This window comes from Bidens hawaiensis, unplaced genomic scaffold (genome assembly GCF_021521415.1).
Source record: "Bidens hawaiensis isolate Kalapana, Puna unplaced genomic scaffold, B.hawaiensis_p1.1 tig00419376_1, whole genome shotgun sequence".
Taxonomy (NCBI): Eukaryota; Viridiplantae; Streptophyta; class Magnoliopsida; order Asterales; family Asteraceae; genus Bidens; species Bidens hawaiensis.
The window spans coordinates 119378-134510 of NW_027504840.1; positions in this window are offsets into that span (position 1 = coordinate 119378).

Below are 15133 nucleotides of genomic sequence, written 5' to 3' on the forward strand. Positions count from 1 at the left end.
AAAACAAGCAGTATTCACCGCCTCATTCCAAAACTGAACAGGAAGCTTTGAATCAGCAAGCATCGTTCTAGCAGCTTCAATCAATGTTCTATTCTTTCTTTCAACTACACCGTTCTGTTGTGGTACATATGGGGCACTGTATTCTCGATGGATTCCTTTTTGTACACAAAAGAAATCCAATACAGTATTTTTAAATTCAGTACCATTGTCACTTCGAATTCTCCTCACTTTTTGTTTGTATAGTGATTCGATCTTAGTGATTAGGTTTTGAACGAGACCCGGTGTTTGATCTTTTGAGTTCATAAACAAGACCCATGAATAACGTGAATAATCATCTGTAACGACTAGGCAATACCAGTCCCCAAAAATACTCGCACGATTCACTGGACCAAATAAATCCATGTGAAGTCGTTCAAGAGGAGTATCAATGGAATTGTATAACTTAGATTAGTGCAGTTTCTTCTTCTGTTTTCCTTTCTTGCAAGCAACACATTAATCAGATAACTTAAAATTCTTCAACGAGACGCCCTCAACTAAGTCATTAGCCATAAGATAGTTCATCTTTCGAACATGTATGTGACCCATTCTACGATGCCATAGAATAGAATCTTTCTCAGTTGCTTTCGAGACAAAATACGTTCGATCGATGTTGATACTTTAGAACTCATATTCAAGATATAAATATCATTTGATCGAGGTGATCGCATGAAAACCATGTCCTCGGGAATCACATAACCCGGTTTTAAAATCAGACACTCTTTATCTGTAAATACTGTAGTGTATTGCTTATCACATATTTGCGACACACTCAATAAATTATGGTCCACTTTATCACAATAGTTAACTTTCTCAAAAGTAATATGCCCATTCGATACATCACCTTCTTGTGTAATCATACCCCCAGAATTCCCAGCAAACAGCACATAACCCCCTTGAATATTTCTCACATTTGTTAAGAGGTCGAGATTTCCAGTAATATGACGAGAACATCCACTATCCATAATCCAGTTTTCACCAGAAATGGTCTTGGATGTACCCTACACAAAAATGAAAATGATTAGTTCAAAAAGACAGCCCAGGCCTCGGTCTTGGGCACCTTTTGGTTTTCTTGAGAAAAGTTAAACTTAGTTGCATTCAATTCTTGTTCAGCAACTTGAGAATAAGTTACAGGTTTCTTAGACTTCCGTCTTAGATACGCAGCTTGAACTACATTTGAATTAACATTTTGCATAACGGTTCAGTTGGAATAAACTTAGGTTTAACGGAACCATGAGTTTCATTCACTTGAACAACTTTTCGAGGATGTACATTAGAGAACATAATATGAGTATCATCAGCATATGACACAGGTCGTTTCAGAATCTCCTTTACCAAAGGAATCGGTTTGGAATGATCCTTGATAAAAGGATGAAGATTCTGATAGTTTTTCTGGCCTCAATTTCTCACTACATGACCTTGTTGGCTGCAAAGGAAACAACTTCGCATGTCATCATGATGATGTTGAGAATTATTCAGAACATGTGACACAGATGACGAATGATGACTCACATTTTTGGTCATGCTCTTAGCAAAATCATCAGATAATTCAGATTTCTTTTTTCAAGTAGAAATCTAAATTAGAACAATTTGAAAAACTTTTCAATGTATCTGTTCCAGTTGACCTTACAAATTGAATTTTCTTAGCTTGTTTTAAAACTTGATTTTCTTTAGTCAATGGATCATATGGAGCTGATGTTTTTGCTTGAGCATACAAACGTTCAAGTTCACGAATCTTGGAGTTTCATTGTGAAACACACTCTCAATTAGTTCAGGTTGAATGATACTTATTGGAATGTCTTTCTCAGTGAACATCGTGTCCATCCCCTTTAACTTAAACACACGAGCAGATGATGGCTTAGATACATTAGGATTTATGAAACGCAACAAATCCTCATCGGATATTTTGGGTCTTTCTGATTTCTTAGCCTTCATTGTTTTGTCATTAACATGAGCATCTTGTTTCACCTTGGTTGTGTGCGAACCATACACAGCCTCCTCAAATTCATGAGGTTCACAAAGTATGTGATTAGAACTTGGAATGTTCTTATTCTTGTGTGTAATTTCAGGTTCGAACACATCCTCAATGATAACTTTGTCGACATTTTCAACATAAACTTTGTTACTTTGAACATGAGATTTTTGAGGAGCAAATTGGGTTTTAACAGTTTCAGATTTACTGAGTTTAGGATTTTCTGAAATCACAGGTTCTTTCACAATTACCTCTTCTTCCTTTTTAGCAAAAGGATTAATTTTATAATCATTATGAAACGGTGGAGGAATTTCAACAAAACCTATACCTTTCTTTTAATCTTTTTGTTTTCCAGAAACTTCAATAATTTCATTCAACAGAAATGAAGAATTTCGAAATTTACCCAATTTGTTCTTTAGCTCAAGAACCTCATTCTCAAGTTCGGTTATTTTTTAACGATGTTTCAAGATTTCTTGAAACTTTTGGGTATTAATAGTCATCTTCACAGATAACTCAGCTTTGAGATCATGATTACTTGTCGACAATGCTTCAATCTTTTCACGAGATCTCATTTAAGATTCGAGAGATTATCGATAAGTATCTTTTAGTGAAGCAATTTCTCTGACTAAATTATCATTGTGATTCTTTAAAGATTCTAACTTACATTTGTTAGATTCACAATCAACACAATTTACTTTAACCGATGATGTAGCAGAAATTGAATGACTAACCTCATTGATCTTAGCCATGCATGCAAAGACAGTTGTAGGCTTGTCACAGGAGTCATCAGAATCAGATCCAGAATCATTATCTGAAGACACCTCATTCCACTAGCATCTTGAAAATCTTGAGTCATCCCAAGCAAAGCCAAATTAGCTTGATTATCATTACACAGTAGTCGTTGTGACCAATCATTTCCATCAGCTAACATTGCTTGTGATCCAGAACTTGATGTTTTCTTCTCAGCATCATTACCTCGTGGTATTGAAGAATTTTGATTTTGACCACGAGGACCAGTATACTCCTTTTTCGGTTTGTCACATTCTTTTGCAAAATTCCCGAATTCTTGACAATTGTAACATTTCACCGTTAACTTGTCAAATCCCAATTTCTTGTTTAAGGCTGGAAGATCTTTTCCGGTTCTTTGCATAAATCTTTTCACCTTGCGAACAATCATTGCTATGTTCCACTTTAAATCCATGATTTCTAAGTCATCTGGATCAATCTGATCATAGTCTTCATCAGTCAGATCACTAGTAGCAATCTTGCCACTCACCAGATTTTCGTAAGACGCCATGAAAGCTGATAGAAATGCAAAATTTTGTTCAGCTTCTTTCATGTTGACATTCGGAGGTGATACATACTGATTTGCAGTGGATGAACTTCCCGAACCAGTAGAAACATTTGGTGATCCAGAGTTACCAGTAGTATAAAAACATGCTCTAGGATCACTATAGATGGTTGTTTCATTTTCTCTTGCATTCTGGGTAAGAAATGCGGTAATCGGTGAAATGGTTGAACTTAGAGGCATGCTACCACCAATGAAAGCTGGATTTTGACTTTCTTTGGAAGATTTTTGACACTTGAGGTCATATTCACGAGCTTCAATCTTTTGTAAAAACTCACTTGCAGTCAAGTCTTCATTGAAATTACTGTTTTCTTTTAATACCATTAGAAAAGTAGAGTACGAACTTGGTAGTGCACTCTTAATAGTATCAATCTTATCAACCTCAGAGATTTCCAACTTCATTTTATCCATCTCTACAATCAAGTGATTAAATCTTGTCGTCATTTCTTCAACTGTCTCACCTTTGAGTAGATTAAAGTTTCTGAATTGAAACTTAAGCATAACCTTTGTGCTTTCAGCAGTGTTTCCCATACTTCTCATTCGGATATGTTGAAACAAAGATGCAAAAATTTTTATACTACCCACTTGATGAAAGATGTTCTCAGGTAAGGCCATGGTTAGAGTAGAATAAGCTTTTGTCTCTATCTCTAATACTTTCTTCTCTTCCTGTGAGTATTGTGAGATAGCTTTAGGTCTGAATTCTATAGTCTCATCCCCAATCATAGGAACGGTATAAACTTCATCTAAACAATATGAGCAGTCAGGATGAACTGATCCTAAATGAGCACGAAACCGGGGTTCCCACTTGGTAAAGTCATTAAACTTCATCAACCTTGGACATTTCTAATGTGACCCTATCTCGGTATCAAGTTGCAACATTTGATTCATTAACATATTCTGTGAGGCTAGTGCATACATACCAGCCATTTTTGACAAGTTTCAAAATTTAAGGGTCAAATTTAACGAACTGTGAACAGTTGCAGCGAACTGTGAACAGTAAATTAACGAATCAAATCTTGACGAAGTTAAGATTGATCAGGAAACAAATCAGAAATGAAATTAACGAACTTATCAGCGAATCAGATGGTCAACGAACTAGTTCAACTAACGAATTGACTAAACGAATCACTAAGGACAAGCTTAGCAAATTAGAAAGTTTTCTGTAATGAATCACTAAGATAAACTTAGCGAATAAGATGACGAACCAGCTACAGTTGATAGTGAATCAACCTATAGCGAGTCAGGTTGTTACAACCGTTTGTAACAAACTCTGACACCGAATGCCACGTGGCAAAGGTTGTTATAACACATATTCCAAGGTAGACACGTGTCACGCAAACTAGTTGACATGAATCAAAAGATGAAACGAACTAGTTGACGAATCACTAAGAATTTATAACGAATTGACTAGATCAATTAACGAATCAACGTGAATCAGATGACGAATCAACGTAAATATGATAACGAATCATAATCATGATCAAATCTTCAAAGAGGATTTCCAGTTTTTCTGGAAATGATGAACACCATCCCAGAAAATCAGATTTGTAATACTATCTCAATTCGTAATCAAATTGCACAAATAAACTACCAAACTACTCGCAAACCAATCTCGAATCCAAATCAACAATACTCATAACCCAATTCATAAACAACCATAACCAATTGACCAAAAACCATTCTCTGTTTTTCGTCCAACTCAGATTCAAACCAAAACAATTAAAACCCAAACCAATATCCAGTTCCAACTCACACTAACCCTTCAATACCTTAAACGACCTCAAATCCAAACCATTCATTCCATAATTCAACCAATTATCCTCAAATTGATCCAAATTTAATCAAACAGAACATTCACAATACGTAATACCAATTAACAGTCTAATAACCCAAATTAACAATCAAATCAAGCGTAATTCAGCCCCGAAAGCTCTGATACTACTTGTTTGTTCCTCTGAGTTAACACTTAACGATTAACAGATCACAGATCTGATGTATACGGTTAATGCTAAACTCGGATTTAGCTCATTATCATGATTGTTTATATGTTGTATGTGTATATATTATCAGTATTATATATATAAAGTTAATATTATAGGTATGAAGATTGAGAGAGATCGGACAGGGTTTCTTTAATTAACTCTCAAAAACTTAACATTAAACAGTGACCAAGTCACTATATATAGAAGATAGACCTAGTTCGTTAACATTCCCTAAAGAACTAGGGTCTACTTCGTTACATACATTAAAGACGAAATAAACTTAACGAGTCACCCCCTGATTCGTTAAATATCCTTAACGAATCAGGAGGGATAAAACCTTAAGTCTTAGTTCGCTAAACATCCTTAGCGAACTAGACATTACATTAACGAACTACAAGTTAACTTAAATGTTTATTACATTAAACAAAATGACAAATACGTTAACTATAAATACAAAGACTCGAGACGCAAAACTGTGCGCAAACATTGTTGCATAACTAAAATTTTTTGTAAAAAATACATGCTTCAACATTTTCTAAAGGAGGTCCATTATTATACAAGTATTTCTCCGTTTTACTAAGATTTGATTTTGTTATGAAGGAGATTGCAAGTGTTGTGATGGGAGGCCCAAATGCACCATGAATTTTGATACTCATGTGTGTAAAGTATTACAAGCAAGGTGATAGGACCGTTGTATTGATCATTGATACCTTTCCAATCTTTTTTTAATGATCTTCAAATTTTCAATAACATAGCTGCACCAATTCATTTTTGATATATCCGAGAATTTACCAATTTCTTTGATGAAACGTTAACTAAATGTTGCTGATTTTGTAATAAATCCAATACATGTGTTGAATAACACAAGGAAATTTAATTTAAATAAGTCACCAACTACTTGATCTACAGCTAGTTTATCTTTCACATTGTTTATACTTATCCTTGCATTTGGGAATTGATTTTTGAATAAATCTTTAGTTACATCATCCCCCAATCATGGTTTGTTCTTTTCCCAAACTAGTATTTTACCCATCGGTATCCCAAATATCTCATGCACTTTTTTTTGGTGTTATCTTAATAATATGATCCCCAATATTCAATTCATTAATGCTCATCGTAGTTCATCAGCAACTAATATACCAAAATAGTGGGATTTTGGGTTATGTTTAGTGTTAACTCTGACCCAAATCCCATTTTGTTAACACACTCTTTTTTGTTTTTGACTAATTGCTTTCACTGCATCAACAATATTAAAAGGTGCACATCGCATCCTCGGCTTATTATCTTTAAATTCAACAAAAGGTTTCCTAGATACCCATGATGCTGGCTTGTTCTCTCTAACAGTCTTTTTCTTTTGTCGTTCAAAATAAAAGTCAGATGAGCTAACTTCAACATCTTTTTGCTTAACCAAGAACTTGTTAATTGGGGTTTCAAATTCTGAGTCATAGTTTTTCTCTTCAACATGTTTCGTTTTAGATTTCTATAATGCAAGTTGTTTTTCATTTGTCTTCTCAACAAGCTTTCTCTTCTCTGCAGGTTTTCTATCTTTACTAGGTTTTCTCTTCACAACAGACTTGTTATCTTTACCTGGCTTTATCTTCTCAGCAGCCTTGTTTTCTTTAACAATATTCTTTTTTTCTTTATCAGTTAAAACTAACAAAATACAAGTAACATGCTAAAATATCCATTATGCACAAGACGCTCAAACGCTCAAATGCACAAAAAACAAGTAAAAAGCTCAAATGCACAACAAAATATAAGAGGAAAACATGGCAATAACATTTATTTAGTTGAAAACAACAAATTAGCAAAACACTCAAATGCAAAACCAAATCAATTACACAAAAAAAAACAATCATATTTCACTAGATATTTTTTAGCAACACTATATTTATTGATAAAGCACATAAAATGAAATACGCTTACAGATCATTGTCTGAACAATCATATTTAACTAAACAAAACACTATATCACAAGATGATTTTTTAGATTAAATAATACACATGTCTTGTCTGTAATTTGAAGTCTATCATTGTTTTCTTTTGATCTTCGTTCTTTTAAGGCTCCAACAGACAACTTCGACTTTTTAGGGTTTGGATTTTGCTTTAATTTAAGCTTCATTGTGTGCAGAAGTTTTGATTTGCGCTCCATTGCATATTTGAATTGAATCGGCAGGTGTGGAAAGCTTCAGTAGTTTTCGGGGAATAATGATATGTGATGATATTACTCTTTCTACAGATATTTTGAATCGTCGTAATAGTTTTGATCTGACGCTTAAAAAGGTCGCGTACGTTTTTGTATGTTAAGAATTTTCGTACGATTATATATGTGTGTGTGTGTGTGTGTGTGTGTATTCAAACGTGGTTACTCACTTAACACATTGTTGTTGACAATATATATTATTTTTATGCATATCATAGGTAGCTAGTGGGGATGAAGTGAAGTTTGAAGGCTTACTTTGGACCTTAGGACTTAAATATATAATGAACAATTTCTTGTTTTTAGTTGATGTAATAGTTTTGGATTTGTTTTCTTTATGTTGAGACAATAGTGTACTTTAATTTGAATGCAATAATTTAGATATTAATACTTGCATTGTATTAATGTTCTTTGAGTTGTGATACAAATTTCGTCGCGCCCCAGCATGTTTTGTCGTAGGATGGGGTGTGATAGATTGGTATCATAGCCGAAAACTATAAGATAAATATTTAGATATAAAGACACAGTAGAATTCTTAGGGTCCCTACAAGTGTTCCTATACTTGTATTCAATGTGCTTAAATTTTGTTTGTAACGTAAATAAATATTAATAGTTGTATGCATATTACTGTACACAAGATACACACAACTTCGGTGGCCTCACCCTCAAAATCATGTTCAAAAACCTTAGATGTTGTTTTAAATTGGGAAATTTCTTAAGAATTTACATAATTTTTATTTCTACTCCCTTCTCTTTAAGGCGTGAACGTATGACCGGTTGACTGGTGGTCCATGGGACAACCCTTAAGTGGTTTAAGACCGTTAATATTCATGCGTTTAATTGGTTTATCTTGTTGAATTGGATAACTACGTTTACTCGTATAATGGCAGTTATGGAAAGCTATTTGATGAAATAACGAGAACGTGGGCGAAAACGGTGAAGAAAATGGACGTGGAACGAACAAACTATGAAGAAATCAAGAAAATAGAAATTGAGAGTGAAGACCACCGTTGCTTACGGTACCCACCGTAAGCTACGATGGGGGCTGGAGAATTCTAACTGCCGTAAGGCAGTTTTCTGCTACCATTGGTGTTTTGGAAGCCACCGTAAGCTACGGTGGCCACTGTAGCTTACGGTGGGCGCGTCGCTGCAAAGTGTAACTGCCATATCTATTAGTATTTTTGGACGGATTTTGGTATTATTATCACATCTTTTCATCTAAGGACGACCCAAGGGCGATTTTGAGAGCTTATTGATCAATTATGAGTGTGGTAATCATTAAACACTTGTTTTCAATTTGTATGACAATTATAATTCATTGATAAACTGAATCATGCTTGGCTAAATTCCTTTATGTTTTCCCTCGAATTGTAAGGTTTATTGTGTTTGTTTGGTTGAATGTTTAGACAATTTCTAAGATAATATTTGATCTTATTGATATCATTATTATGGTGTTTAGGTATTGGTTGATAGATTGTTAGTTTATCGATTTTGTGTTCTAAACCGTTAGTTCTTGGTGCTTTAAGTAATCGAGATTAATCGGGAGGGATTTAGGGTTAGATAAACTAATTTGTTTTTGAGTGATCACCTTGCGTTGTATAATCCAAGTACTTGATCTTCAATTATCGCAATCGTTTACATAAACTCGAACTTTACCTATTGTTCATCTCAGTTAAACATTAACCGTAACATTCATGGAAACCTGAAACCGAGGGAAGGCATATTTTCTCATATTGATTAAAACTCGTTTATTGTTTTAGCTATTTTTGTTAATCAAAACCAACAACCATCTCTTTGAATTTACTTTTGCACTTAGTTTAATATAGTTTAATTATAAAGCTACTTAGTAATACATTTTCCACAAAGTCCATGTGTTCGATATCCGCTTACAGCTATCTAATTAGTTGTATTCGGTTTATTTTTGAGTGAGTCTTCGACCTCACGTCAAATTTTGGCGCCGTTGCCGGGGAGTAGTGCGCAACGTGTGTTAGCTAAAGTAGTTTTTGTTTGTTATTTTCGGGTTTACGCTTGTTGTGTTAGTGTGTAGGTACCCACAGGTGTATGCATACTAGAAGCTCTAACAGATCATCACCGCTAGTTATTGATCCCGAGATTGACGGAACGCTTCGAAGAAACCGAGTTTTACTTAGAGAGAACAAGCTTCTTGGTTCTCCAACTGCATCAAACAGCAACATGGATTCACCAGTTCCCACTTCAGGTCAAACAATCCCGACTACACCTCCACCAAATCCACCTCCACCAATCACTACTAATATACCTACAGCATCAAGTGAACTCCAACCACCACCCACAACTGAACCCATTCCTGCTCAGTACACCAACGCAACATCTTCCACATTGCCACCTATTACCAACCTTTTTTCTAACTTTGGTGCATCATCATCATCTCAGCAAAATCAACAACCACCCTTTCAACAATCACAATCAAGCTACCAATATCAACCCCAACCTTTTATGCAACATTCAAGAACACAAGGTGACGGATGCGAATATGGGTTTGACAGTGAATTTTAAGGGTATGAAGTGGAAGGTTACTACATGGGAGGTGATGGAAGCAAAAGGGTAAATCCGGAAAATTTTGGTTATGGTCAATGGCATCAATCGGAACAGTTGCAAGAGCTTAATCGACAACAACCACCGCCGGTTATTCAACAACAAGCTCAACCACCAGTTCAACAACAAGCTCAACAACAACCACCGGTTGTTGTTAATCAAGTTCAACTGCTACTGATTATTCAAAAACCGCAAGGGCAACCTCAAGATCAACGATTCCAACCACAAATTCCCCAACTACATTTTTAACAACAATTTGCACAGCCAAGTCCCGTTTATAGGAAAATGGGTTAACCAAGAGTACCAATAGGGGGTACCAAGAAGGCATGCAAGAGAGATGGTAAGGGGAATTGAAGCCCATTTCCGACCCATAATTACTAATAATCCGTCTCTGGTGGTTATCCCTCACAATCAACAAGGGAGAACATTCGAGGTGAGAACACATTCACTCCAGAGTCTACCAAAGTATAAGGGGTTAGCAACAGAGGAACCGTATTTTAATTTGGAGGCATATGACTCTATGTGCAACACAATTGGGGGTCAAAGTTTTTCGGCGGATGAGGTGAAATTGGTTCTTTTTCAATTTTCGTTGGAAGATAAAGCAAAGAGATGGTTTTAAACATTACCTTCCGCATCCATTTATACTTGGGCCGAGATGCAACAAAGATTTTTGGAAGAATTCTACACAGCCCAAAAGACCAATGATGCAAGAAGGAATTTGAGAGCTTTCCAACAACAATCGGGTGAGATGTATCACGATGCGTTTGAGTGGTTTAATATGATGATCAAGAACTACTATCGAGCCGGGTGGGTAAAAGTGAAATTGCACTAATTTTGACGTTATTTTACTAATCTCGTGAAAATAACGTTAAAAGTGGCGGAAGGTTAATCAGGCATCATGTGGTGGCGTTGATAGCCGAAAGACGAGGGTACATGCACCAATCAGCCGGTATCCCGATGATTGAGTGCTATGTGCTTTATGTCCAAGGCTTGATGCAAAACTACTATCGAGCCGGGGTCTCACCTGAAGCAACCTCTCTATCGCTATGGGGTAGAGGTAAGGTTGTCTACATCTTACCCTCCTCAAACCCTACCATAGCTTTGCTATTGGTGGGATATACTGAGTATGATGATGATGATTATGATCAAGAACTGTCCTCATCATGGTATTGCTCTTTAGTAGTTATTGAATGTGTTTCATGAGGGGTTGAGTACAGAAGATGAACAAAATCTGACGTCGATTACAAATGGGTCATTTGGTACAAACTATGACAAAGATGATTGGGCATATTTGGAACAAATGGCGGTTACATCAAAGAGAAAGGCTCAAACCGGTAGAAGAGCAAGACCAGCAATTGGAAGATCTCAAGTACAAGCCGTGGAAGATGGAGGGGTACAAACCACTAATCAAGTAATCAATGTTTGTACAAATTGTAACGGGTTGGGTCATGCTTCGGATGTGTGTATGGTGGGTCAAGCACCGGTGGAAGAGGTGAATGCACTTCAAGGGGGAGGTGGTAGGAATTACAACATGAACTCCAACACCTACCACCCCGGGTTAAGAAATCACCCAAATTTCCGCTATGGAAACCCGGCCACTCAATCCAACCTGAACTTCCAAGGGAGTCAAGGAAACTATGTTCCTCGCCAACAAAACAACAATCAAAATAATTTTCATGGCGGGAATAATTAAGGGTTTCAAGGTCAAGGAAGTGGCGGTCAAAATGGGTCAACGGATCAAAGTTCATCTAGTGGGAATGAAGGGATAGAGATGCTCAAAGTGATGCAAAAGGACATGCAAAGAAGAAATCAACTTGATGATATTCGCATGCAAAAGGATGAGGTCCGTGATAAAACCATCCAATCGTTGACCACACAAATGGGTCAACTCACAACAGAAGTGTCGGATTTGAAGAAGAATAAGGGTCAATTGCCAAGTGACACAAATGTAAATCCCTCTCATAGATCTTCTCGTAACGTTCCAATTAACCATGTCAGTGTTTTGAGAAGTAGTAAAGAATATAAAAAAGATTTATCACCGGGTGTGGTTGATGGGAAAGTTTAGGATATTACGAGTAATGAAAGTGATGATGAAACTGAAATTAATAAACCCACTAAACATGTCCCTTTTGTAAAACCGTTAAAAAATCGGGGTCAAACTTCAAATCTAAATGACAAAAATAAGGAAGTAGATACAAATGTGGTTCCATTTCCTTCGGCTTTACTTGACCCGAGTAAGAAAAATATCATTTCAAGAAGGGGTTCTCAAGAAGAAGAGATGTGGGAAGTTTTTAAACAAGTAAATGTAAATTTATCTTTACTTGAGGCAATTAAGCAAGTACCCGCATATGCAAAATTTTTGAAAGAATTGTGTACCCAAAAGGGGTAACAAAAAGTGCCTAAACGGGTGGATTTAGCCGAGCGGGTAAGTGCGGTTTTGAAAGGAGATCTTCCTCCTAAGCTTCAAGATCAGGAAACGCCTTTAATTAATATTCAATTCGGTTATTTTCACATGTCTAACGCGTTATTAGATCTTGGGGCCGGAGTAAGTATTCTCCCGGGGTGTTTATATGACCAATATGATTTTAGTCCTTTAAAATGGGTTGAGACAACGGTTGTGTTAGCCGATTTGTCTCATAAACTCCCCCAAGTAATTGTGCGGGATGTGATAGTAAAAGTTGAAGAATTTTACTATCCGGTTGACTTTTTGGTCTTAGACTACTCATCGGTTTATTCGACCCAACAACAAAATGTTATATTGGGTCGACCATGTTTAAACACCGCTCATGCTATTATTGACTGTCGATCGGGCACGGTTGATATTGCTTTTGGGAATCAGAAAATGAGATTAAATGTGTTCACTAACGGATCTAATTCTATATGTGGTGATGAGTGTTTCACGGTAGATATTGTTGACATGTGTGAACCGCATGATTATGAGGAAGATGCTTTGGAAGCATGTGTTTGTGATTTTTCTAAACAGGTACATCTTTGTGCATTGAGGATGGAAGAGAAAAATCAAGATGTGTTGGCAGTAAAAGAGGGACGACCACCATGGACTCATCAAATTGAAAGTCTGCCAGCTGTGATCGATTCGGGTACAAAACCGTCATTGGAAAGCCCACCGAAATTGGAATTGAAGGATTTGCCTAGCCACTTAAAGTATGCGTTTTTGGGGGATAATGACACATTACCAGTCATTATTGCATCTAATTTGGAAAAGGCACAAGAACAAGAATTATTGAAGGTGTTGAAGACGAATAAAGCGGCCATAGGTTGGACAATTTCCGATTTAAAAGGCATTAGTCCATCTATAGTTACGCACAAAATCATCACCAATGAGGAGGCAAAACCAACCCGAGAGACTCAAAGAAGGTTGAATCCCAATTTGAGAGAAGTTGTGAAGAAAGAAGTAATAAAGTGGTTGGATGCGGGAATCATCTATACCATCTCGGATAGCGCATGGGTAAGTCCTACACAGGTGGTACCGAAAAAAGCAGGTACACAGGTAATTAAAGATGAAAGCGGTGAACAAATTGCCATACGACCGGTCACCGGGTGGCGAGTTTGCATTGATTATCGCAAATTAAATGCCGCTACATCTAAAGACCATTTTTCATTACCTTTTATTGACCAAATTATTGAAAAATTATCGGGTCAAAAGTATTACTGTTTTTTGGATGGATACTCGGGTTATAACCAAATTGCTATTCACCCGGATGACCAACACAAGACCATTTTCACCTGTCCATATGGCACTTTTGCTTTTCGGCGAATGCCATACGGATTGTGTAATGCCCCGACCACATTCCAACGTTGTATGATGAGTATTTTTTTCGGCCATGGTTGGGGATTTACTTGAGGTATTTATGGATGACTTTTCCATTTTCGGTCCAACTTATGAAACTTGTCTCAACGAATTAGAAAAAGTTTTAAAAATGGGTGTTGAGACAAATTTGGTTTTAAGTTGGGAGAAAAGTCACTTCATGGTGCAAGAAGGTATTGTGTTGTGTCACATGATTTCAGAAAGGGGAATGGAAGTGGATAAGGCAAAGGTCCAGGTAATATCATATTTATCTCCACCTAAAAACATTAAAGGGGTAAGGTCATTTTTGGGGCATGTGGGTTTTTATAGAAGATTTATTAAAGGCTTTAGTGTGATCACAAAATCTTTATGTAATTTGTTGTTAAAAGATGCTCCTTTTGATTTTACTAATGAGTGTTTGCAAGAATTTAATGTTTTGAAGGAACAGTTGGTGAAAGCTCCCATTCTACAACCACCGGATTGGTCAAAGTCGTTTGAGATAGTGTGTGATGCTAGTGATACTACTATCAGAGCAGTTTTGGGTCAACGAGTTGATAAAAAGCGGGTGGTAATTTATTATGCGAGTAAAACATTATCCGAAGCGCAACATAATTATACAACCACCGAAAAAGAATTGCTTGCGGTGGTGTATGCTTTGGATAAGTTTCGCTCGTATATTTGGGGGAGTAAGGTGATTGTTTATTCGGACCATAGCGTGGTTCGATATTTGATGGAGAAGAAGGATGCAAAAGCACGTTTAATTCGGTGGGTATTGCTTTTGCAAGAGTTTGATTTAGAGGTTCGGGATAAAAATGGGTGTGAAATGTAGTGGCGGTCACTTATCCTGAATCCCATTGGAGGGTGTTGACGACCCGAGAGAGATAAACGAACGGTTTCCCGATGAACAATTGTTAGCCATGTCGACTACACCATGGTATGCCCATTTTGTGAATTATTTAGCCACGGGGTCTATTCCAAGTAGTTGGGTGAAGAAAAGAAGACAACAGTTCATGGCCCAAGTGAAACAATATATTTGGGATGAACCAGATTTGTTTAAGACTGGTTCGGATCAAGTGATAAGGAGATGCATTCCCGATTTCGAGGTGTGGGAGGTTTTGACTCATGCACATGCATCGGCGTGTGGATGTCATTTTAGCGGTCAAAAAACAGGTTACTGGGTGCTCCAATGTGGGTTTTATTGGCCCACCATTTTTAA